Source organism: Capricornis sumatraensis, chromosome 15, assembly GCF_032405125.1.
Source record: "Capricornis sumatraensis isolate serow.1 chromosome 15, serow.2, whole genome shotgun sequence".
Lineage (NCBI taxonomy): Eukaryota > Metazoa > Chordata > Mammalia > Artiodactyla > Bovidae > Capricornis > Capricornis sumatraensis.
The window spans coordinates 30,861,875-30,887,482 of NC_091083.1; the positions used below are offsets into that span (position 1 = coordinate 30,861,875).

Here is a 25,608-nt window from a genome sequence, read left to right on the forward strand (position 1 = left end):
TTAAAAGTGAAGAAGGCTAAAAATCTAAGATAAGAGTGGCTTAAGAACAATACCAACCACGACAGTCAAGGCAATAGTTTTGATAAAAGTAGATTCATAGGTCTGTACACCTCTTCAGATATTTTAAAGTGACATAAGCTTGATATGCAGTCCTACATGTTTCTGTAAGATCTCCAATTTATTTTTATTTGAATCTTAAATGTATTCCATAAGCAAGTGATTTGAAGAAGATTTTCATCAGGCCTACTTTCCCCCTTCCTCCCTCAACAGGGAGATGAGAACCCAGCCATCTCCACAGGCACAGTGGTCCCCTGGTCCAGCGCCTGGGTGACCCAGCAGAGGAGAAAAGCACCTGGTCAGTCCCCAGAAGCCTTCCTGTGAGTCTTCTGCTTGCACCTGGGCCTTCTGAGAAAGGAGAAAGAAGAAACTCATAAGAAAGGCATCACCCTTCAAGAAAGGAAACCTGCTACGCAGAGGCACACACAACCGTGTCTTAAAGAGTTCAATATTTTAAATGAACTTTCCACATCGTTTCTGTGACCTCATTTAAAAGACTGTTTTTGGACTGCCTGTTCTAACTTATACCTATATTTTCCTGTTCACTTCAATTTAAGGAAATACTCATGTCAGCATTGAGAGCAACATCTTTATTTCGCTTTTCTCTTGTATTTTCTCTGATCATGTCACAAACGGCACAGATGTTGCATGTGATGTGAATCTGGACACACTGCATACTCACTGAAAGAGCTCTCCTTGTTGAGCTCAGAGGCCCACTTATTGCTCTCAAATCTGATAAGAAAAATAGAAAGACGGATTAAACACTATACTCAAAGTACTAAAAGTGAATGTAAAAAAAGAATCCTCCTGCCAAGCAGGAGACAGTAGTTTGATCCCTGGGTTAGGAAAATCCCCTGGAGAGGGAAAAGGCAACCTATTCCGGTATTCTTCCCTGGGAAATCCCATGGGCAGAGGAGCCTGGCAGGCCACAGTCCATGGGGTTGCCAAAGAGTCAGACATGACTTAGCAACTAAACAACACAAAACCTTGATTAATTCATGACTGGCAAGGTAACAATCCACATATAATTTCTGATACTCCTCTACAACTTTTACTTATAAACTACAGGTGTGTAACCACCTCAGTTCCTTAGAATAATATTCATTTACAAGTGACGGGAAATGCTCAAGATAATAATGAATGCAACAAATTAGTATATTTCTTGCTCATATACAATTAAACATTAAATTGATCATCCATGTTTGGTATGGCAACCCCACTTCATGAGTTATCTGGAGTCATACTCCCCCAACTCCAGCTAGAATATGGCTCATTTACTCATGGCCAATTGTGGCTACAAGGAAACACAACTACCAACTCCAGAAAATCAGACACACAACAATTCAGCCCATAACTAACCTTCCCAGATTTAAGTTCCACAGCCACACTTAGCTGCAAGAGAGGCTGTGGAGTGTAGTCTTTACTTGAAAGATAATGTCAGCTAAAAATAGTGTTCCAGTTTTTATGAAAAAAAAAGGAGAAAATAACTTTTGAAAATAAATTAGAAATCTTTGACACATAAATCCTTTCTACACCAGAAATGACTCCTGTTTAAGGAGTTCTTTTATATTAATGAGAAAAAAATCTGGAAAATACATTTTCTTTCAAGGATACAGACTCAGAGATCATTTTCTTATTTTAAGTATGTATATATTTTTAATTACTAAGTATAGAAAGTGTGCATTTTGGTTCCCTGTCAGTTTTTTACTGAAGTGTAGTTAATTTTCAACACTGTGGTAGTTTCAGGTATACAGAAAAGTGATTTACATGTATAGATACAGCTATAGATATAGATTTAGAAATATTCTTTTCCAGACTTCCATTATAGGTTATTACAAGATATTTCAAGTGTAGTTCTCTGTGCTATACCTTACATCCTTCTTGTTTACCTATTTTATATATAGTAGTGTGTATACATCGGATTTCCTGATGGTTCAGCGGGTGAAGAATCCACCTGTAGTATAGGAGACACAGGAGATCCAGGTTGGATCCCTGGGTCAGGAAGATGCCCTGGAGGATGAAAATGGCAACCCACTCCAGTATTCTTGCCTGAAAAATCCCAAGGACAGAGGAACCTGATGGGCTACAGTCCAAAGGTTCACAGAGTCAGACACAACTGAACAACTAACCACAGCAAGCACAATGTGTATCAGTTCAGTTCAGTCGCTCAGTCGTGTCCGACTCTTTGTGACCCATGAATCACAGCACGCCAGGCCTCCCTGTCCATCACCAACTCCTGGAGTTCACTCAGACTCACGTCTATCAAGTCGGTGATGCCATCCAGCCATCTCATCCTCCGTCGTCCCCTTCTCCTCCTGCCCCCAATCCCTCCCAGCATCAGAGTCTTTTCCAATGCGTCAACTCCTCGCATGAGGTGGCCAAAGTACTGGAGATTCAGCTTTAGCATCATTCCTTCCAAAGAAATCCCAGGGCTGATCTCCTTCAGAATGGACTGGTTGGATCTCCTTGCAGTCCAAGGGACTCTCAAGAGTCTTCTCCAACACCACAGTTCAAAAGCATCAATTCTTTGGCGCTCAGCTTTCTTCACAGTCCAACTCTCACATCCATACATGACCACTTAAAAAACCATAGCCTTCACTAAACGGACCTTAGTCGGGAAAGTAATGTCTCGGCTTTTGAATATGCTATCTAGGTTAATCATAACTTTTCTTCCAAGGAGTAAGCGTCTTTTAATTTCATGGCTGCAATCACCATCTGCAGTGATTTTGGAGCCCAAAAAAATAAAGTCTGACACTGTTTCCACTGTTTCCCCATCTATTTCCCATGAAGTGATGGGACTGGATGCCATGATCTTCGTTTTCTGAATGTTGAGTTTTAAGCCAACTTTTTCACTCTCCGCTTTCACTTTCATCAAGAGGCTTTTTAGTTAAATGTGTATATATTAATATTAATCCCAAACTCTATCTCTCCCCTCCGCTGCTATCCCCTTTGCTAGCCCAGAAGTTTATTTTCTCTGTTAGAGTCTATTTCTTGCAAATAAGTTCATTTGTATCAGTTTTTTAGATTCCACATGTAAGTGATAGCCTTTGATATTTGTCTTTCTCTGTGTGACTTACTTCATTCTGTCTGACTTACTTCACTATCACTAGAGATTAGTGATAATCCCTAGGTCCATCCATGTTGCTGCAAATAGCATTATTTCATTCTTTTTATGACTGAGTAATATTTCACTGAGTTTATAGACCAGATCTTATTTATCCATTTATCTGTCAATGGATATTTAGGTTGCTTCCATGTCTTGACTAAGGTACTTGTATTTTTTTGAATTATAATTTTGTCCAGATATATTCCAAGGAGGGGGGTTGCAGGATCATATGGTAACTCTATTATTTTAAAGAAATACCAAGTATTCTCCATAGTGGCTGCAGCAGCTTACTTTTCCACCAACAGTAGAGTTCCTTTTTCTCCACACTTGCTCAAGCATTTATGATTTATAGACCTTTTAATGATGGCCATTCTGATTGATGTGAGATGGTATCTCATTGTAGTTTTGATTTGCATTTCTCTAATAATGAGCAATATTGAACATCTTTTCATGTACTTGTTGGCTGTTTGTATATCTTCTTCAGAGAAATGTCTATTTAGGCCTTCTGCCTATTTTTTTGATTGGAGTTTTTTTTTATTAGCTGTATGAGCTTTCTGTATATTTTGGAAGTTAATCCCTTGTCAGTATGATCATTTGCAAATATTTTCTCCCAGTCTGTAGGTTGTCTTTTCATTTTATTTATGGCTTCCTTTGTTGTACAAGAGCTTTGAAGTTTAATTAGGTCTCATTTGTTTATTTTTGTTTTTATTTCCATTACTGTCAGAGAAGGCAATGGCACCCCACTCCAGTACTCTTGCCTGGAAAATCCCATGGACAGAGAAGCCTGGTGGGCTGCAGTCCATGGGGTTGCTAAGAGTCAGATGCGACTGAGCAACTTCACTTTCACTTTTCACTTTCACTTTCAGGCATTGGAAAAGGAAATGGCAACCCACTCCAGTGTTCTTGCCTGGAGAATCCCAGGGACAGGGGAGACTGGTGGGCTGCCGTCTATGGGGTCGCACAGAGTCAGACACGACTAAAGCGACTTAGCAGCAGCAGCAGCAGCAGAGACATTCAAAAAATTATTGCTGTGATTTGTGTCAAAGAGAATTATGCCTATGTTTTCTGTTAGGAGTTTAATCTTACACATATGTCTTTAAGTCATTTTAAGTTTATTTTTGAATGGTGGGCTATAGTCCATAGGGTCACAAAGAGTCAGACATGACTGAAGTGACTGAGCACATAGCACACATATGGTATTAGAGAATGTTCTAGTTTCATCCTTTCATACATACCTGTTCAGTTTTCCCAGCACCACTTACTGAAGAGACTGTCTTTTCTCAATTGTATTTTCTTGCCTCCTTTGTCATAGATTAATTGACCATAAGGGCGTAGGTTTATTTCTGGGCTTTCGATCCTGTTCCATTGATCTATATGTCAGTTTTCCTGCTGGTACCATACTGTTTTTATGAATGTAGCCTTGCATTATAATCTGAAGTCAGGGAGTGTAATTTCCTCAGCTCAATTCTTCTTTCTCAAGATTATTTTGACTATTCAAGATCTTTTGTATTTCCATACAGATTTTAAAATTTTTGTTCTAGTTGGGTGAAAAATGTCATTGGTAACACTATAGGGATTGCATCGAATCTGTAGTTTGCCTTGGATAACATGGTCATTTAAACAATACTGATTCTTCCAACACTAGGACACAGTATATTTTTGCATATATTTCTTTCATCTTCAGTTTATTTCATCATCATCTCACAGTTTTCAGAAAACAAGTCTTTTGCTTCCTTGGATAGTGTTTTTGTTTTTGTTTTTTTTAGTTGGAGGAGAACTGCTTATAGGGTTGTGTTGGTGCCAGGCTGGGCTCTCTATGTTAAATACAGCAGCCTCACATTAGCTCTCTATTTTACACATAGTAGTGTATATATGTCAGTGCTACTATCTCAATTCATCCCACCCCCTCCTTCCTCCACTATGTCCACAAGTGCATTCTCTACACCTGTATCTCTATTCCTGTCCTGCAATTAGGTTCATCAGCTCTATTTTTCTAAATTCCATATATGTGGTTTAATCTATGATTTTTGTTTTTCTCTTTCTGACTTAATTCACTCTGTTTAACAGGCTTTAGGTTCATCCACCTCATTTAAATTGATTCACCTTTGTTCCTTTTATGGATCTCTTCAAGAAACTTAGAGATACCAAAGGAACATTTCATGCAAAGATGGGCCCGATAAAGGACAGAAATGATATGGACCTAACAGAAGAAGAAGATATTAAGAAGAGGTGGTAAGAATACACAGAAGAACTGTACAAAAAAGATCTTCATGACGAAGATAATCACGATGCTATGATCACTCACCTAGAGCCAGACATCCTGGAATATGAATTCAAGTGGACTTTAGGAAGCATCACTACGAACAAAGTTAGTGGAGGTGATGGAATTCCAGTTGAGCTATTTCAAATCCTGAAAGATGATGCTGTGAAAGTGCTGCACTCAGTATGCCAGCAAATTTGGAAAACTTAACAGTGGCCACAACTGGAAAAGGTCAGTTTTCACTCCAATCCCAAAGAAAGGCAATGCCAAAGAATGCTCAAACTACTGCACAATTGCACTCATCCCAAACGCTAGTAAAGTAATGCTCAAAATTCTCCAAGCCAAGCTTCAAGTACATGAACTGTGAACTTCCTGATGTTCAAGCTGGTTTAGAAAAGGCAGAGGAATGAGAGATCAAATTGCCCACATCCACTGGATCATGGAAAAAGCAAGAGAGTTCCAGAAAAACATCTATTTCTGCTTTATTGACTATGCCAAACCCTTTGACTGTGTGGATCACAAAAAAACTGTGGAAAATTCTGAGAGACATGGGAATACCAGACCACCTGACCTGCCTCTTGAGAAACCTGGATGCAGGTCAGGAATCAACAGTTAGAACTGGACATGGAACAACAGACTGGTTCCAAATAGGAAAAGGAGTACATCAAGGCTGTATATTGTCACCCTGCTTATTTAACTTCTATGCAGAGTACATCATGAGAAACGCTGGACTGGAAGAAACACAAGCTGGAATCAAGATTGCTGGGAGAAATATCAATAACCTCAGATATGCAGATGACACCACCCTTATGGCAGAAAGTGAAGAGGAACTAAAAAGCATCTTGATGAAAGTGAAAGAGGAGAGTGAAAAAGTTGGCTTAAAGCTCAACATTCAGAAAATGAAGATCATGGCATCTGGTCCCATCACTTCATGGGAAATAGATGGGGAAACAGTGGAAACAGTATCAGACTTTATTTTCTTGGGCTCCAAAATCACTGCAGATGGTGACTGCAGCCATGAAATTAAAAGACGCTTACTCCTTGGAAGAAAAGTTATGAGCAACCTAGACAGCATATTCAAAAGCAGAGACATTACTTTGCCGACTGAGGTCCGTCTAGTCAAGTCTTCGGTTTTTTAAGTGGTCATGTATGGATGTGAGAGTTGGACTGTGAAGAAAGCTGAGCACCAAAGAATTGATGCTTTTGAACTGCGGTGTTGGAGAAGACTCTTGAGAGTCCCTTCGACTGTAAGGAGATCCAACCAGTCCATTCTGAAGGAGATCAGCTCTGGGATTTCTTTGGAAGGAATGATGCTAAAGCTGAATCTCCAGTACTTTGGCCACCTCATGCAAAGAGTTGACTCATTGGAAAAGACTCTGATGCTGGGAGGGATTGGGGGCAGGAGGAGAAGGGGACAACAGAGGATGAGATGGCTGGGTGTCATCACTGACTCCATGGATGTGAATCTGCGTGAATTCTGGGAGTTGGTGATAGACAGGGAGGCCTGGCGTGCTGCGATTCATGGGGTTGCAAAGAGTCGGACACGACTGAGCGACTGAACTGAACTGAACTGAATATTCCATTGTATATATGTACCACAACTTCTGACCCACCTCCTAGAGTAATGGATATAAAAAATAAACAAATGGGACATAAAAATTTGAAAGCTTTTGCACAGCAAAAGAAGCTATTAAGATAAAAAGACCCTCAGAATGGGAGAAAATTATTACAAACAAAGCAGCTGATAAAGAATTAATCTAAAAAATATGCAAGCAGCTCATGCAGCTCAATCTCAGAAAAACAACCTAATCAAAAAATGGGCAAAAGACCTAAACAGACATCTCTCTAAGGAAGACATTACAGATAGCAGATAAACACATGAAAAGATGCTCATCATCACTCATTATCAGTTCAGTTCAGTTCAGTCACTCAGTCGCATCCAACTCTTTGCAACCCCATGAATTGCAGCACACCAGGCCTCCCCTTCCATCATTATCTCCTGGAGTTCACTCAAACTCACGTCCATCTACTCGATGATGCCATCCTGCCATCTCATCCTCTGTTGTCCCCTTTTCCTCCTGCCCCCAATCCCTCCCAGCATGAGAGTCTTTTCCAACGAGTCAACTTATCGCATGAGGTGGCCAAAGTACTGGAGTTTCAGCTTTAGCATCATTCCTTCCAAAGAAATCCCAGGGCTGATCTCCTTTAGAATGGACTGGTTGGATCTCCTTGCAGTCCACGAGCCTCTCAAGAGTCTTCTCCAACACCACAGTTCAAAAGCATCAATTCTTTGGTGCTCAGCTTTCTTCACAGTCCAACTCTCACATCCATACATGACCACTTAAAAAACCATAGCCTTCACTAAACGGACCTTAGTTGGGAAAGTAATGTCTCTGCTTTTGAATATGCTGTCTAGGTTGCTCATAACTTTTCTTCCAAGGAGTAAGCGTCTTTTAATTTCATGGCTGCAGTCACCATCTGCAGTGATTTGGGAGCCCAAAAAGATAAAGTCTGACACTGTTTCCACTGTTTCCCCATCTATTTCCCATGAAGTGATGGGACCAGATGCCATGATCGTCATTTTCTGAATGTTGAGCTTTAAGCCAACTTTTTCACTCTCCTCTTTCACTTTCATCAAGATGCTTTTTAGTTCCTCTTCACTTTCTGCCATAAGGGTGGTGTCACCTGCATATCTGAGGTTATTGATATTTCTCCCAGCAATCTTGATTCCAGCTTGTGTTTCTTCCAGTCCAGCGTTTCTCATGATGTACTCTTCATATAAGTTAAATAAGCAGAGTGACAATATATAGCCTTGACGTACTCCCCTTTTTTATTTGGAACCAGTCTGTTGTTCCATGTCCAGTTCTAACTGTTGATTCCTGACCTGCATCCAGGTTTCTCAAGAGGCAGGTCAGGTGGTCTGGTATTCCCATCTCTTTCAGAATTGTCCACAGTTGATTGTGATCCACACAGTCAAAGGGTTTGGCATAGTCAATAAAGCAGAAATAGATGTTTTTCTGGAACTCTGTTGCTTTTTCCATGATCCAGTGGATGTGGGCAATTTGATCTCTTGTTCCTCTGCCTTTCTAAAACCAGCTTGAACATCAGGGAGTTCACGGTTCGCGTATTGCCGAAGCCTGGCTTGGAGAATTTTGAGCATTACTTTACTAGCGTTTGGGATGAGTGCAATTGTGCAGTAGTTTGAGCATTCTTTGGCATTGCCTTTCTTTGGGATTGGAATGAAAACTGACCTTTTCCAGTCCTGTGGCCACTGCTGAGTTTTCCAAATTTGCTGGCATACTGAGTGCAGCACTTTCACAGCATCATCTTTCAGGATTTGAAATAGCTCAACTGGAATTCCATCACCTCCACTAGCTTTGTTCATAGTGATGCTTGCTAAGGCCCACTTGAGTTCACATTCTAGGCTGTCTGGCTCTAGATGAGTGATCACACCATTGTGATTATCTTGGTCATGAAGATCCTTTTTGTACAGTTCTTCTGTGTATTCTTGCCACCTCTTCTTAATATCTTCTGCTTCTGTTAGGTCCATATCATTTCTGTCCTTTATCGAGGCCATCTTCACATGAAATGTTCCCTTGGTATCTCTAATTTTCTTGAAGAGATCTCTAGTCTTTCCCATTCTGTTGTTTGCCTCTGTTTCTTTGCATTGATCGCTGAGGAAGACTTTCTTTTCTCTTCTTTGGAACTCTGCATTCAGATGCTTATATCTTTCCTTTTCTCCTTTGCTTTTCACTTCCCTTCTTTTCACAGCTATTTGTAAGGCCTCCCCAGACAGCCATTTTGCTTTTTTGCATTTCTTTTTCTTGGGGATGGTCTTGGTCCCTTGTCCTGTACAATGTCACGAACCTCCATCCATAGTTCATCAGGCACTCTGTTATCAAATCTAGACCCTTCAATCTATTTCTCACTTCCACTGTATAATCATAAGGGATTTGATTTAGGTCATACCTGAATGGTCTAGTGTTTTTCCCTACTTTCTTCAATTTAAGTCTGAGTTTGGCAATAAGGAGCTCATGATCTGAGCCACAGTCAGCTCCCAGTCTTATTTTTGCTGACTGTATAGAGCTTCTCCATCTCACTCATTATAGAGAAATGCAAATCAAAACTACAATGAGATACCGTCTCACACCAGTCAGAATGACCATCAACAAAAATTCTACAAACAATAATTGCTGGAGATTATGTGGAGAAAATGGAACTCTCTTGCACTGTTGGTGGGAATGTGAATTGATAGAGCCACTATGGAGAACAGTATGGAGATTCCTTTAAAACTAGGAATGAAATTACCATATCACCCAGCAATTCCATTACTTGGAATATACCCTAAGAAAACCATAATTCAAAAAGACACATGTACCACAGTGTTCATTGGAGCACTATTTACAATAGCCAGCTAAGTCTTATTCATAGGTATTTTATGCTTTTTGATGCAGTGGTAAATGGGATTTTTTCCTTTATTTTTCTTTCTGATATTTCATTGTTAGTGTATAAAAATGAAGCCGATTTATATATTAATTTTGCATCTAGCAACTTTACTTAATTCACTGATGAGCTCTAGTAGTTTTCCAGTAATGTCTTTAGGATTTTCTACGTATAGCATCATGTCATCTACAAACAGTGACAATTTTACCTTTTCTTTTCCAATTTGGATTCTTTTTATTTCTTTTTCTTCCCTTATTTCTACAAGACTTCCAAAACTATGCTGAATAAAAGTGACCAGAGTGGACATCCTTGTCTTGTTCCTTCTCTTAGAGGAAATGCTTTCAGCTTTTCACCACTGAGTATGATGTTAGTTGTGGGTTTGTCATATATGGCCTTTATTATACTGAGGTATATTCCCTCTGTGCCCATTTCTAGAGAGGTTTTATCATATATAGTTGTTGAATTTTGTTGAAAGTTTTTTCTGCATCTATTGAGATGGTTCTTATTCTTTAATATGTTGATATGGTATATCACATTGATTGTGAAGGATTGTTTTATCATAAACGGATCTTGAATTTTCTCTAAACCTTTTTCTTCATCTATAGAAATGATCATATAATTTTTATTCTTCAATTTGTTAATGTGGTGCATCATGTCAGTTGATTTGTCAATACTGAACAATCCTTGCATCACTGAGATAAATCACACTTGATCATGGTGTATGATATTTTAATGTCTTGTTGGAGTCAGTTTGCTAGTATTTTGTTGAGGATTTTCGTGTTTTTTTCCTCAGTCATATTGGCCTATAATTTTATTTTTTGTGCTACCTTTGTCTGGTTTTGGTATAAGGGTGGTGATGGCCTCATAGAATGAGTTTAGAAGTGTTCCTTCCTATGCAATTTTTGAAATAGCTTCAGAAGAGAAGGCTTCCTGGTGGAAGTGACTGGTGCCTGCCCACTGGTGGAGCTGGGTCTTGACCCTCTGGTGGACAAGGCCATGTCAAGGAATACATCTAGAAGCAACTGTAGGCTCAGGAAGCCTTTAAGCAGCCTGTCAGTTGATGGGATTTGATTTAGGTCATACCTGAATGGTCTAGCGGTTTTCCTTACTTTAAGGTCAGGAGCAGCGGCAGTAAGGAGATACCCCTCGTCCAAGGTAAGGAGCAGTGGCTGTGCTTTGCTGGAGCAGCCGTGAAGAGATACCCCATGCCCAAGGTAAGAGAAACCCAAGTAAGATGGCAGGTGTTGCAAGAGGGCATCAGAGGGCAGACACACTGAAACCATACTCACAGAAAACTAGTCAGTCTAATCACACTAGGACCACAGCCTTGTCTAACTCAATGAAACTAAGCCATGCCTGCAGGGCAACCTAAGACGGGCGGGTCATGGTGGAGAGGTCTGACAGAATATGGTCCACTGGAGAAGAGAATGGCAAGCCACTTCAGTATTCTTGCCTTGAGAACACCATGAACAGTATGAAAAGGCAAAATGATAGGATACCAAAAGACGAACTCCCCAGGTCATTAGGGCCCAATATGCTACTGGAGATCAGTGGAGAAATAACTCCAGAAAGAATGAAGGGATGGAGCCAAAGCAAAAACAACACCCAGTTGTGGATGTGACTGGTGATAGAGCAAGGTCCAATGCTATAAAGAGCAATATTGCATCGGAACCTGGAATGTTAGGTCCATGAATCAAGGCAAATTGGAAGTGGTCAGACAGGAGATGGCAAGGGTGAACGTCGACATTCTAGGAATCAGCGAACTAAAATGGACTGGAATGGGTGGATTTAACTCAGATGACCATTATATCTACTACTGCAGGCAGGAATCCCTCAAAAGAAATGGAGTAGCCATCATGGTCAACAAAAGAGTCTGAAATGCAGTACTTGGATGCAATCTCAAAAACGACAGAATGATCTCTGTTCATTTCCAAGGCAAACCATTCAATATCACAGTTATCCAAGTCTATGCCCCAACCAGTAATGCTGAAGAAGCTGAAGCTGAATGGTTTTATGAAGACCTACAAGACCTTATAGAACTAACACCCAAAAAAGATGTCCTTTTCATTATAGGTGACTGGAATGCAAAAGTAGGAAGTCAAGAAACCCCTGGAGTAACAGGCAAATTTGGCCTTGGAATGCGGAATGAAGCAGGGCAAAGACTAATAGAGTTTTGCCAAGAAAATGCACTAGTCATAACAAACACCCTCTTCCAACAACACAAGAGAAGACTCTACACATGGACTTCACCAGATTGTCAACACCGAAATCAGATTGATTATATTCTTTGCATCCAAAGATGGAGAAGCTCTATACAGTCAACAAAAACAAGACCAGCAGCTGACTGTGGCTCAGATCATGAACTCCTTATTGCCAAATTCAGACTCAAATTTAAGAAAGTAGGGAAAACTGCTAGACCATTCAGGTATGACCTAAATCAAATCCTTTATGATTAAGCCATTAATCATTAAGTTTATATAAAACTTTCAATGCATAATCATCAAACCATTGTCCCTCTAATTTTACAGGAACCATCAAATATGGTGGTTGCCTTACAATCATCACAGCCTTATAATTATTATAATCATTCCCATCAACACAATTTGATATAAAACAATTCACACATATAACATTGTAAACAGTTTCTCCTTCAGAAACTTCCAAATCACTCTGATTTCTGGCCAACAAAAAGGCATAGGGAGGAATGTACACAGGCCCATACAATATATCTTTGTTCATTTAAAGGTCTATGTAAAATCACAGGTGCCATAGCAGCCAGTGTTTTCCATAACTCAAGCTGCATGGGACCCGTTCCATCAAAGCTCACTAAAGGAGGAACCCATCCATTAGCATGCCACCTAGTAATTACTAAAGGCATAGGGAGAAATGAATTATGCCATGTGGACCTATAAGGTTCTACATAAATCAAGCCCCATTATTGATTCGAAAGATAGGGGCACCCCCATTCGGTCAGAAAATGTCTGGTGGCAGCAATGGGAATAGATAACTTTATGGTGTACATGCATTCTTTCCAACGAGGAAAGCCAGAAATTCTGCTCATACTTTCCCAGGCCTGTAGTCCTTGTTCATCAGAGTCTGAAGTGGGGAGTGCATAGCTCAGATAGTCCTTTAAATGAGGGGCTCCCTGGTGGCTCAGAGGTTAAAACATATGCCTGCAATGCAGGAGACCTGGGTTTGATCCCTGGGTTGGGAGGATGCCCTGAAGAAGGAAATGGCAACCCACTCCAGTATTCTTGCCTGGGAGAATCCCATGGACGGAGGAGCCTGGTGGGCTACAGTCCATGGGGTCGCAAAGAGTTGGACACGACTGAGCGACTTCACTCACTTCACTTCTTTAAGGCATTAAATAGTCTTTCTTGCACCCCCAGCATCAGTAGCTGTGAAGACCAAAAGTCTCTCTTGCCATCGCTTCTCAGAGAATCAGTAAGCATGCCTTTCAATGAAGTGCTAACGCATCCATTCAAAAAATGTCGGTAGCCGCATTAGGCATTACTGACACTCAGGGGACCCTCCAAGAACAGCAGGTAGGTCCGGTCAAAGCTCCTATAAAATCACTGCTTTTTCCTTGGGTCCTGGTGCCCATGAGAATGTGTGCCCCTATTTCCCCCATCTTGTGGAGCTCCTGCAGTCAAGTTCTGCCAGCCTTCAAAGCTTAATGTTCCAGAGGCTCTTCCCAGTTCTAGACCCACAGGCTGGAGAGCCTGACATGGGGCTCAGAACTTCCACTCCTGTGGGAGAGTCTCTGTAATATAATTATTACCCAGTCTGTGGGTCATCCACCAGGGCATATGGGATTTGACTATATCACAAGTCCACTCCTCCTACCTGTGTGCTGTTCCCTCAGGAAAGCCTGGACTTGGGAACTGGATTTCCTTTCTAAACAACAGAGCAAAGAGTATGATTTCACTGTATTATCTTGATGTTTAGGGAGACAAGGAGGAGAGGAAGCACAGCCTTTGTTTCCTGGCAAATGGGCTGACATGCAGGAGACAGAAAAAGTAGGCTGGGGGGTGAGGAAGCTGAGGGTTGCCTGGAAACTAGACAACAGAAATGCTAGCAGCCTGGGAAGCATCAAACAGATAATAAACAAAAAAATTAAACCTGCTCTGCTAGCAGCAGTGATTCCAAGCCTATTTTGATAGGTTGAAGTTTTTGCACACATCATAACAAAGCACTTAGAATGACTCTAAGCAAAAACTTGAAGGCTAAATGCTACCATGGGAATGATGCTGTGTGTTTCTGTTTAAGCAGAAGACAAGAGAGACAACTGCCTTTGAGTCCCTAAGAACAAAATACATTGGATAAAGCAGAGTTTTTACAAACAAATTACTTTCTTGATACTAATGGTTTTCTTCATTTTTTTTTTTCTGCTAACACAGTAAAGGGATATATCATCTGCAAATTTTTCAATGAAGACTGCCAATTAAAGTCATCTTAGGATTTTGTTGATGGTTCAGATGGTAAAGAAAGAATCTGCCTGCAATGCAGGAGACCCAGGTTTAATCCTGTCAACTACAAATTGGCACTTATCAACAGCATTGCCAACAACTGAACAACAAAGGCATTTGCCATCTGCCTCTATGGAGACTGAACCCCATGCTGCTATAGCTGTGGCCCTTCAACAATCCCTGAGGGAGTTCAGGGCAGTGTGAGGCACTCTGTGCTCCAGGGAATCTGGTGGGACAGGTCTTTAGATAGTTGGATGCTTTTAGGAACAAATTTTATTATCTCAATCCTTGCATCTCTTCATATCTAGAGAGACACTAAATCCCTTCATGGTAACATCAGATCCTCATGACTAACAAAAACCTTTTGTAAAATGAGTGCTTCATGCCATTGAACTCCCTCTTCACCAGAACCTTGTGTACTGACTTTCCCCCGTTTGCCACTTTGGAGCAGTCTCTCAGAGCTATCTCCCGACCTGCAGTCCTCATTTTGCCCCCAAATAAAACTTAACTCACAACTCTCAAGTTGTACATTTTTTGTTAGTTGACAATCCCTAGGTTGGGAAGATACCCTGGAGAAAGGAATACCCACTCCAGCATTCTTGCCTGGAGAATTCCATGGACAGAGGAAACTAGGGGCTACAGTCCATGGAGTCACAAAGAGTTGGACATGACAGAGAGACTAACACTTTCACTTTAGCCAAAATAAACCTCTTTTTTTTTTCTCCCCAAGGGCAGATTTGCTTGTGTGAATTATGCAGCTCCTGTTTTACTTTATCAGTTAATATATGATAGACTGTTTAGAAGCCAGAGATTTTTTAAGTGTATGAAAAGGAAATGGTTTTGAAAAGAGAATATGAGATTTATAATCTTTCAGAAATAGCATTTGGGGAGTTAATGAAGATAAGATTAAGTAGAGAAACATGTAACTCTACAAAACCACCACATAGATTTTTATGGATGGGAAACTCAATTTGTTTGGTCATTCACCAATGCTCTAAGTATACTGTTTTGTTTAATAGAAAGATAAAAAGGCCAAATTCAGGTCAAAGGAAATACTATGACCATTTATGCAACATTCATTTCCACAATCTAGTCAAGGGTCAGCATGCTCCAAAGGAAGGGAGGCTTCAGAATGAATGCATGAAATCTTTATCTTAAGTGTCTTGTTTGAATTAACATAAAAATAATAGCATGCTGAGAGAAACATCAATGACCTCACATATGAAGATGATACCACTCTAATGGCAGAAAGCAAGGAGGAACTAAAGAGCCTCTTGATGAGGGTGACCAAGAGGAGAGTGAAAACGCCAGCTTAAAACTCAATATTAAAAAACCCAAGAACATGGCATTGAGCCCCATCACATCGTGGCAAATAGAAGAGGAAAAGGTGGAAGCAGTGACAAGTTTCCTCTTCTTGGGCTCTAAAATCACTGCAGAGTGTGACTGCAGGCTTGAAATTAGAAAGAGAATGCTTCTTGGAAGGAAAGCTATGAAAAACATTCTCCAGGCAAGAATACTGGAGTGGGTTGCCATTTCCTTCTCCAGTGAAAAACCTACACAGTGTATTAAAAAACAAAGACATCACTTTGCCAACAATGGTCTGTATAGTCAAGGCTATAGTCTTTTCAGTAGTAATGCCAGATGTGAGAGCTGGACCATAAAGAAGGCTGAGTGCCAAAATCCTGATGCTTTCAAACCGTGGTGCTGGAGAAGATTCTTGAGAGTCCTCTGGACAACAAGGAAATCAAACCAGTCTGAACTAAAGGAACTCAGTCCTGAATATTCATTGGAAGGACTGATGCTGAAGCTGAAGCTCCAGTACTTTGGCCACCTGATGCGAATAGCCAACTCATTGGAAAAGACCCTGATGCTGGGAAAGATTGAAGGCGGAAGGAGAAGAGGGTGACAGAGGATAAGATGGTTGGATGGCATCACCAATTCAATGGACATGAACTTGGGCAAACTCTGAGAGATGGTGAGGGACAGGGCAGCCCAGGGTGCTGCAGTCCATGGGGTCACAAAGAGTTGGACACGACTTGGAGACTGAACAACAACCATAGCATGCCATGTGAACAAGCAAGAAAAAGTGCAAGTACTGCTTGTTCCATTAGAAATGGACTGTGACCCCCCCCAAAAAAAAAATCACTGCCCTGTATTGTTAGACAGCCCTGAAAACATTTTCCATAGTGCAGAGAAAAGAATCAGGAGAAAATTTTTTTGTAAGTACTCTTTAAGCATTCCCACATACAGGACAATTCATTCCTGAAATCTCATATAAACGGGTTCTATATACACAGAGATAACAACCAAAAGTGCTGAAGTACAGGGATAAAAAGGCAGCCACAATGATAGTTCATACATTTATGGGGACAAGATTATAGAACCATAATTAACCTTTTCTCCCTGAAGTTGCCTACTCATCTTTTTTTCTTTTACAACAGTTAAGCTGTTGTTGAACTTATACTGGAAATATGCCCCTTCCTGATATCTCACGATCAAAAAAAAAAAAATCCCAAGCAACCCCCAAAACAAGAAATAAGGCTTGTGTTTTTGAGGCAAGGGATAAAAACATTGAACGGTACATGAAGGTTGGAGCAGGTGTTCTGCATGCAATCCAGTGTATGTCATCTATGATGAGGAAATAAAGATCTATCATCCAGACTTCCCTGGCTCATTTTTTCAGGAGGGTAGATAGAACTGAATCCAGCAAGGAACCACAACCTATGCCATCAACGCCAAGTGTGAAAGAAACTGTAGCTTGCCCTCTGTCTCCTATTCCTAATGATCTTTCAGCTCTGCCATCTCCCACTTCCTTTCCCTTCTTCAGTCAGGTATTTGGAAAAACATTATTCTAGGTGTTTTCATAAAGGAGTTTAGGGTGGGGCCCAGTCTATTCAAGGCCTCACTAGAACTGGAGGCTAACTCTCCCCTTAATAAGAAAGAATTCTTCCTGTTTGCCTGCCTTGAGCTAGGGCATCAGTTTTATTCCTTCCTTCAGGTTCAAGTTGAAATAACAACTTCATGGGTCTCAAACCTGCCAGTTTTTAGCCTGGAATCACAGTATCAGGTCTCCATCACACCCAAGCCTGCATGTGGTAAGCCTCCAGCTTACCAACAGCAGCCTCCATAATTGTATGAGCCAATTATTCATAATGTCAGTATTTCCCTGTCTCTTTCTCTCTCTCTATATATATTTTTTTCAAATCATAAAATCAAAATGACATATATATGTAATATATAAGTATATACCATACATAGAATATATACTATAAGGATAATGTTCGGTTACTCAGTCATGCCCAACCCCATGGATGCAACACACCAGGCTTCCCTGTCCTTCACCATCTCTCAGAGCTTGCTCACACTCATGCCCATTGAGTCAGTGATGCCATTCAACTATCTCATCCTCTGTAATATATTTGTGTATATATATATATAATATAATATATGTAATATATAAGTATATGCTATATACTTATATATGTATAATATATAAGTATATGCTATAAACATAAGCATAATATTATATAATATATAGCATAATTATATTAATATAATATAGTATAATATATAATATGAAATGTGTAATATAAATATAGAATATAACAATAATTTACAATGTAATATAAAATATGTAGTCTGACACCCAGGTCTGTGTCCCTCACTCCACCATACCATTCTTCTGAGAAGTAAGACATCTTGTTTTGGAAAAAATAAGGGAGATAAGAACAAGAAAAATCATGTCCTTCAATACTGACAGATGAATTACTTAATCAAAAACAAAAAACTGTCTAGAAAATGAGATACCAAACCATTTCTCACTGAGGCACACAAAGAAAACAGGAATGCTTTTCAGACCACTACAAAGAATTGTGGCATCTCATAGTGATTATTTTCCCAAATCAACTGTAATGGTTTAGTTGCTAAGTTGTGTCCGACTCTTGTGACCCCATAAACTGTAGCCAACCAGGCTTCTCTGTCCATGGGATTTCTCCGGTAAGAATACTGGAGTGGGTTGCCATTTCCTTCTCCAGGGGTCCTCCTGACCCAGGAATTGAACCAGGGTCTCCTGCATTGCAGGCGGTCTCTGCAGGCAGGCTTCTGCATTGCAGGCCAATTTTTTACTGACTGAGCTACGAAGGAAGCCTCCATCAACAGTGGTGGGTAATCAATACTTTAACAAAAAAATTTGCACCAGGAATTCTTAGCAGCTTTACAGCAAAATGAAGAAACAAGAATTTAATGTTCCTTTGTGCTCTGCTTTGATTTGCTGGAAAATCAAATGGCAAGGACTATGACAGCTTCTGTGTTTACACAACGAGAAGAAGTAGGAAGTAATTAATAAGTAGTGTTACTGTGATCATGCACCTAACATTCCAGGTGCCTATGCAATATTGTTCTTTGCAGCGTCAGACCATCACCAGTCACATCCACAACTGGGCGCTGTTTTCACTTTGGCTCTGTCTCTTCATTCTTTCTGGAGTTATTTCTCTACTCTTCTCCAGTAGCACATTGGGCACCTACTGACCTGGGGAGTTCATCTTTCAGTGTCATATCTTTCTGCCTTTTCATATTGTTCATGGGGTTCTCAAAGCAAGAATACTGAAGTGGCTTGCCATTCCCTTCTCCAGTGGACCACGTTTTGTCAGAACTCTCCACTATGACCCGTCTGTCTTGGGTAGCCCTACACAACATGGCTCATAGTTTCACTGAGTTAGACGAGGACAACATATTAAAAAGCAGAGACATTACTTTGCCAGCAAAGGTCCATCTAGTCAAAGCTATGGTTTTCTCATATGGATGTGAGAGTTGGGCTATAAAGATAGCTGAGTGCCAAAGAATTGATGTTTTTGAACATCAAGTTTCATCATGTTGATGAACATAGTTCAAAATGCTCAATGATGAACATTTTGAACATCAATGATCTTCTTCATCAGTGTTGAAGAAGACTCCTAAAGGCCCTTGGACTGCAAGGACATCAAACCAGTCAATCCTAAAGGAAATAAGTCCTGAATATTCACTGGAAAGACTGATGCTGAAGCTAAAACTCCAATACTTTGGCCACCTGATGCGAAGAACTGACTCATTGGAAAAGACCCTGATGCTGGGAAAGATTGAAGGTGGGAGGAGAAGGGGACGACAGAGGATGAGATGGTTGGATGGTATCACTAACTTGATGGACATGAGTTTGAGCAAGCTCCAGGAGTTGGTGATGGACAGGGAAGCCTGGCGTGCTACAGTCCATGGGGTCGCAAAGTGTCAGACATGACTGAGCAACTGAACTGAACTGAACTATGGTCTTCTTATTCAGTGTTCACAGAGGACTGAAGATCACCTAAAAGCTAAACCCTCAGCTTCTTCCCAGGGAGTTGACTATTTCAAAGTTTAGAGCTGTGAGGCAAAGGAGAGGAAGGAAGTATAGACCCACCCCCCACCCCACACCCCCCCACACCCCCCTCACCCCCACCCCCCACACACACACTTGCTCTGGCTCTTCAAAAACAGAGCCATTGGCCCTAGTACTCCAGATGCTTGTCTGAGGCTGCTCTGACGAACAGAAGCCTCGCTTCTCATCCTGGGAGACACTGCAATGCCAGGTATCAGTAAGAGGAAAGCAACCTATTAGAGGCACTTACATGCACTTGTTTGAGTCCCTGTTTCCAGTTCTTCAGGGTGTATACCTGGGAGTGGAATTCCTGAGTCACATGGTAATTCTGTTGAACTTTTGTAGGAACTCATTCTCAGAACATTTGAAGCCAATGGTGAACTGAATCTAACTAAAGCTCAAACAAAACTCAGACTCAGCTCAGTTACACAGTAGATGACTGACATAGCCATTACAATGCTGGCCCAACAGCAGAAGGGGTATAAACTTTACCAGTCAGCATGATGATTTGCTTCTGGCATTATTTTTGGTGGGTTGTTTTTTTGTTTGTTTGTTTGTTTTTGGCCACACCACACAGCTTGCGGGATCTTAGTTCCCCTAACCAGGGACCCAACTCAAGCCCTCAGCAGTGAAATCAGTCCTAACCACTGGGTCACCAAAGAACTCCCTTGGTGCTATTTTCACAGCTGTGTTAAGATATAACTTGTTATCGTTCAGTTGCCCAGTCGTGTCCAACTCTATGACCCTATGGACTGCAGCACAGCAGGCTTCCCTGTCCTTCACTATCTCACAGAGTCTGCTCAAATTTATGTTCATTGAGTCAGTGATGCCATCCAACCATCTCATCCTCTGTCGCCCCTTCTCCTCCTGCCTTCAATCTTTCCCAGCATCAGGGTCTTTTCAATAAGTTGGCTTTTTGTATCAGGTGGCCAAAGTATTGGAGCTTCAGCTTCAGCATCAGTCCTTCCAATGAGTATTCAGGGTTGATTTCCTATAGGATTACATGCCTTAAAATTCACCCATTGTAAGTGTACGATTCAATCATGTTTAATCTAATAGAGCTGTGCAATCCTCATTACCAACCTTTGCATTCACCAACACAATTTTAGGATATTTCCATCAACTCTTCTAAATTTCCTCAAGCTCATTTGCAGTCAAAGCTACTCCCAGCCCCAGGCAACCACAAGTGCTTTGTGTCTATGCTGCCCCTTTCTTGACATTTCATATATACAGAATCAAGGTATAGGGAGATCATAATTTAGATAGTCTTTGGATCTGGTTCCCAAGTGTGTATATTTTTCTACCACTAGCTCAGACATGCATTAAAATGTAATATATCTTTACTTTCTCTCCAGCCAGCCCTGGCCCTGTAGGAGTGTAGGAAAATCCACTCTTGAACATCTTGGAGGCCTTGAGTGAAGGCTCTCCTTTTGTGGGGTCATGGAACAATCCAAGAGGACTTTTGGTATCCACTGGAGTTTGGGCCAGTTATTCTTCAGCCCACGTTAACTTGATCAGCCCACCGATGCTGGTACCGTCGCCATCTACCGTAAAGCTTCTACTAAGGAGAAGGCAGGTCACTCTGTTATCTCCAGTGACAAGCCTGGATTCCAGAACCTGCTGAAGCTGTGAGATCAGTTTCCAGGGTCCAACAAATGCCTCATACAGCTGTGTCACTCCCAGAGCTGGCTATGGTCCTAATACTGTAGAGGTTGAGGCGTCACTCTTTGATGCTCAGAAGACCACCATCCTCCACCCAATTCCCACTCTGGGGGACTCACTGTTCCCCACAACACCATGAAAGCCCCCCACCCCACCTGGGTTCTCTGCACTCTCCCTCCAGGACACCTGGGGTAGACGATGTACTTACTGGGGTTGGGCTTTTCTCTAAAACCAAGAGAAAAGTTGATCTTCCAAGAACCTCGCAAATACCCCCGTGACAGGAAACACAAAGTGATTAGCTGCCTTCTCCAAACAAAAAGGAGGGGCATCGAAAGCATGAAACAAATGAGTATCTCACTAAATAGCCTACCACACTGCTTTGCATTCACCTACCACAAAACCACATCAGTGAACAGCAGAAAGCATATCATAATTTCAGTTTTCTTAGCTGCACTCAGATTCTATCTACTCCTGGAAGCATGAGAGAGGAAGGAGGCACCCCTCTGGACTACTTAGGCTAAGAAACAGAGTTGGTTCTAGCCCCAGCAGTAAGAATAGCAACTCACATTGTGCATCAGGCATGGTTCTGAGTGTTTTACATGTATTATCTCTTAATCCTCACAGTGACATTAGGCAGTAAGCTCTGTATATCCAAATCCTGTATTTAAAGCCCTTGGCGCAAGCTGTTCCTGAATCCAGAATTTTTTGGACTTTACAAGGTAATAAGGTGCACGTAATTTACAAAATATAATTTCTCCAAGAGACTCTGAGACAGATCTCATACAAGCTAAATAAGGTGCCTTCAATGAAACAATCATATCAAGTGGTGCAAATATAGACAATAACTTTACATTAGTTTGGGTCAGTTTTGCCACCAAAAGAACTAGGGAAGGCATTGAATTCTCAGATCTTTGGATTTTTGGACCTGTATTAGAGGCCCCATTTTACAGAGAAAGAGAATGAAGCACAGCAAGATTAGATAGTTTATCCAGGGTCACACAACTATGATGTGGTGGGAGTGCTCAATGTTTCTGGAACAAGTGGTTCTGATCAGTTTCTCTACCAGAAACTCATGCACTCTCAACCTTCACACTCTACAACTAGGGGCAGTCATGTGTATAACACCGACCCCCACCAGCCATCCCCCCCACCATCCCATCCCCTCGTTGCCCCTCTAATGAGTATTAGATTCTCTGATACTCATTTTCTCTCTCCTTGGTGGTTTAGTTGCCAAGTTGTGTGGACTCTTTGGGAGCCCATGGACAGTAGCCCACCAGGCTCCTCTCTCCATAGGATTTTCCTGACAAGAATACTGGAGTGGGTTGCCATTTCCTTCTCCAGGAGATCTTCCTCACCCAGGGATCAAACCTGGGATTCCTGCATTGCAGGTGGATTCTATTTAAAATAATGGAAGTAAGGCACCAGAGTTGACTTGACCCTAACAAGCCCAATAGGGACTGTCTCGAACTGGGTGTGGGGCAGGCCCTAATGTGCTTGTCCCCTCTACCTTGAATGGGCTTCCCTGGTAGCTCAGAGGGTAAAGCATCTGCCTGCAATGTGGGAGACCTGGGTTCAATCCCTGGGTCAGGAAGATCCCTTGGAGATGAGAATGGCAACCCACTCTAGTATTCTTGCCTGGAGAATCCCATGTAGGGAGGGGCCTGATAGGCTACAGTCCACGGGATCTCAAAAGAGTCTGACACGACTGAGCGACTTGACTTTCTTTCTACCTTGAACCGGGGGTTAAATCTCAGGATGGTGTTAAGGGCCTAGTAAGAAGAGCTGGCCTGGAGCAGGCTGTCTAAATAGAGGAGTTGAATCCTTCAAAATACCAGGAGAGGGCGCATTTCCCCTTTTCCTATTTGGATTAGGGTGGTCGGGGTTTTTTGGTCTGTTGTTTTATTTTTTTCCCCCGCTTCTAACCAGCCAGCAGCTTCGATGTGCATCAGTGTGCTTGGTATCCCGCTGATTTAAGCGACGTCAGCCACTTGATTCATAAACTAAGTTCTCCCTTGTGATGTCCTTCTTGGTCTTCGGCATAAACCTGCCCCCAGGCCCTCTCTCCCTTAATTTTTGTTTTCTTATTTTACACTGGAGGCCTGTCACCGGGAGAACCGGCCGCACTGGCTTGGCCGAGAGCCTGACCTTGGGATCAGACCCCTGTGTCTGCGCCCTTGCTAATCCCTTCTTGCAGTGCTTAGTTTGCAAACCAGGGCGGTTCTCCCTCCTTCTGTGCTCTCCCTCCTTCTGTGTCTTGTTTCCTCCCATTTCACTCTGTCGTGTCCAGAGGCATCCACCCTCCTCTAGCTCAGGATATCAGTACCACTGCTTTTCAGATACAATCCAGGTTAATCCAGTAATCCCACCTGTCTGGAGCATTTGAAGCCTCTGAGTGTCAACGGTTGGCCTGTTTCCCGGCAACAAAAGCCTCAGAAACATCCTGCTGGCTCTGTGTTTTTAATTAAAAGTCTGTTTTAAGGGCAAAATCGGGTGGAAAGCAGTGCGTGCTCAATTAACTGTATCTGAAGGTAAGCCCTTTAACAAGACACTGAGGGTTCATCTCCCTCTTTGGGTGGGATACAGCGACCCCCTGTGACTCGACTTCTAAAAGGACCTTCTTCGACGACGACCGATTGCTCACACTTCATTTACTTAACAGTTTGCTTTAATTAACCCCGTCCTTCACTGCCGTCACACTAACACCTTGGCGCAGTCCGCATTAACCCGGGTCGGGGCCTTGACCATGGAGCGAGCCTTGGGATTGGAAGGACGTGGGCTGGTGGAGGAAAAGGGAGGGGCGGAGCGCTGGGGCGGGTCCTACGGGGTCGGCCTGCCGAGGGGCGGGCCCTGATGGGCGGGGCCTGGGAAATTCCCGGGCGGAGGTGAGCAGGCTGGCGCGGCGGTCAGCTGAGCAGCGCTGGGCGGGGTCGGGAGGCCGTAAATCAACCTAAAGCTCCCCAACCCCCGCCGCTGCCCTGGCCGGTCTTCTGGTTGGCGTCTGCATCTGGGTCCGGAGCCCTCTCCTAGCGGGCATCATGCCGAGGAAGCAGTGACCCGAGGGAGGCCGGAGCCCGGGCGCCGGTGAGCCAGGGCGGGGGGCGGGCAGGGTCTCCCTTTCCGCCCTGGAAGCTGTTCCGAAGCCCCCTTCCCTGCGACCCGGAGCCGGTAGGGACATGGGTGGCGAGGGGTGGGGCGTCTCCTCCAGTGGAACGGCGGCGCTCGCTAGGAGGGTTTCCAGGCCCTGGCGATCCTGACCTGGTGCCAAAGGGCAGCAGGGGCGTCTATCCCAAAGCGCCATTCCCCCTTTTTTACCCGCCAGGCTGGCCGCAGGTGACTTCCTCTGTAGGTCATGAAGGTGGTTTAAGGGTGACATCCTTCCGCAGATTGGGGATGATTATACAGTCGGTTCCTCATTATAAGAGAAGGGGTTAAGGACACGCCTTCGAAAGCCGTAAAAACTAGCTCCACGAGAAGACCCAGTACACAAGAGCCAGTGGCCGCTCTCTAAGGTGACGGGATTACTTACTGAACAGCTGAAAGGGATCTTCATAAACCGTTGTGTCTGGGGGAGCTTGTGTGTGTGTTTATGTGTGTAGGTATAGATACATACGTAGAGAATATGCATATTTGCTGAGGCGAGAACCCCAGAGGGGTTGTTTCTGTTGTGTAAGCAGTAGGCAGTAAGCATCACTAAGAGAAAATGTAACTCAGGTTCCAGCTAGGCTCCTTCCTCCACCAGAAAAACTGTTGTTGGAAATTATGTGCCACAGAACTGTTTAAGGATGAAGTGGGAAACCGAAACTTTGAAAATCAAAAGCCTAGGATCTATCTCGTTAAGCAAGCGGCACTGTTAGCAGTGGGTTTCCCTGGTGGCTCCGTGGTAAAGAATCCTCCTGCAATGCAGGAGATGCAGGTTTCTGGAGAAGGAAATGGCAACCCACTCCAGTATCCTTGCCTGGGAAATCCTAAACAACAATTATTAACAGAAGAACCTCTCATGCTTGCTCCTTGACTGAAGGAGAGAAGAGCAAGGGGGCCCTGGCCACCTCCCCCCACTCCAAGATAGGCCCAGTTTGGAAGGGACTGGCCAGGTGTAGTATTTTTTTCTTTTTTGGTAACTGACCACAAGTTGCATATTAGGTGTGGACACTGACTAAACACCAAAAAAAAAAAAAAATCAAACTTTATTTTTACCTTCCCGTGCAATCCCCCACCTTAGGTAGAG

At 42.5% G+C, this 25,608-nt stretch overlaps 1 protein-coding gene across 2 annotated transcripts in view; it reads left to right on the forward strand.

The window, feature by feature from the left end:
* The first annotated feature begins 24,289 nt into the window (after positions 1-24,289).
* The window catches only part of OPTN (optineurin), a 40,482-nt gene continuing 39,163 nt past the window's right edge, over positions 24,290-25,608 (forward strand). The window contains exon 1 of one of the 2 annotated variants that reach the window (XM_068987349.1): positions 24,290-24,464. The gene's annotated coding sequence lies outside the window, so the exon portion shown is untranslated. The remainder of the gene's footprint in view (positions 24,465-25,608) is intronic. The other variant, XM_068987348.1, reaches the window with a different exon arrangement.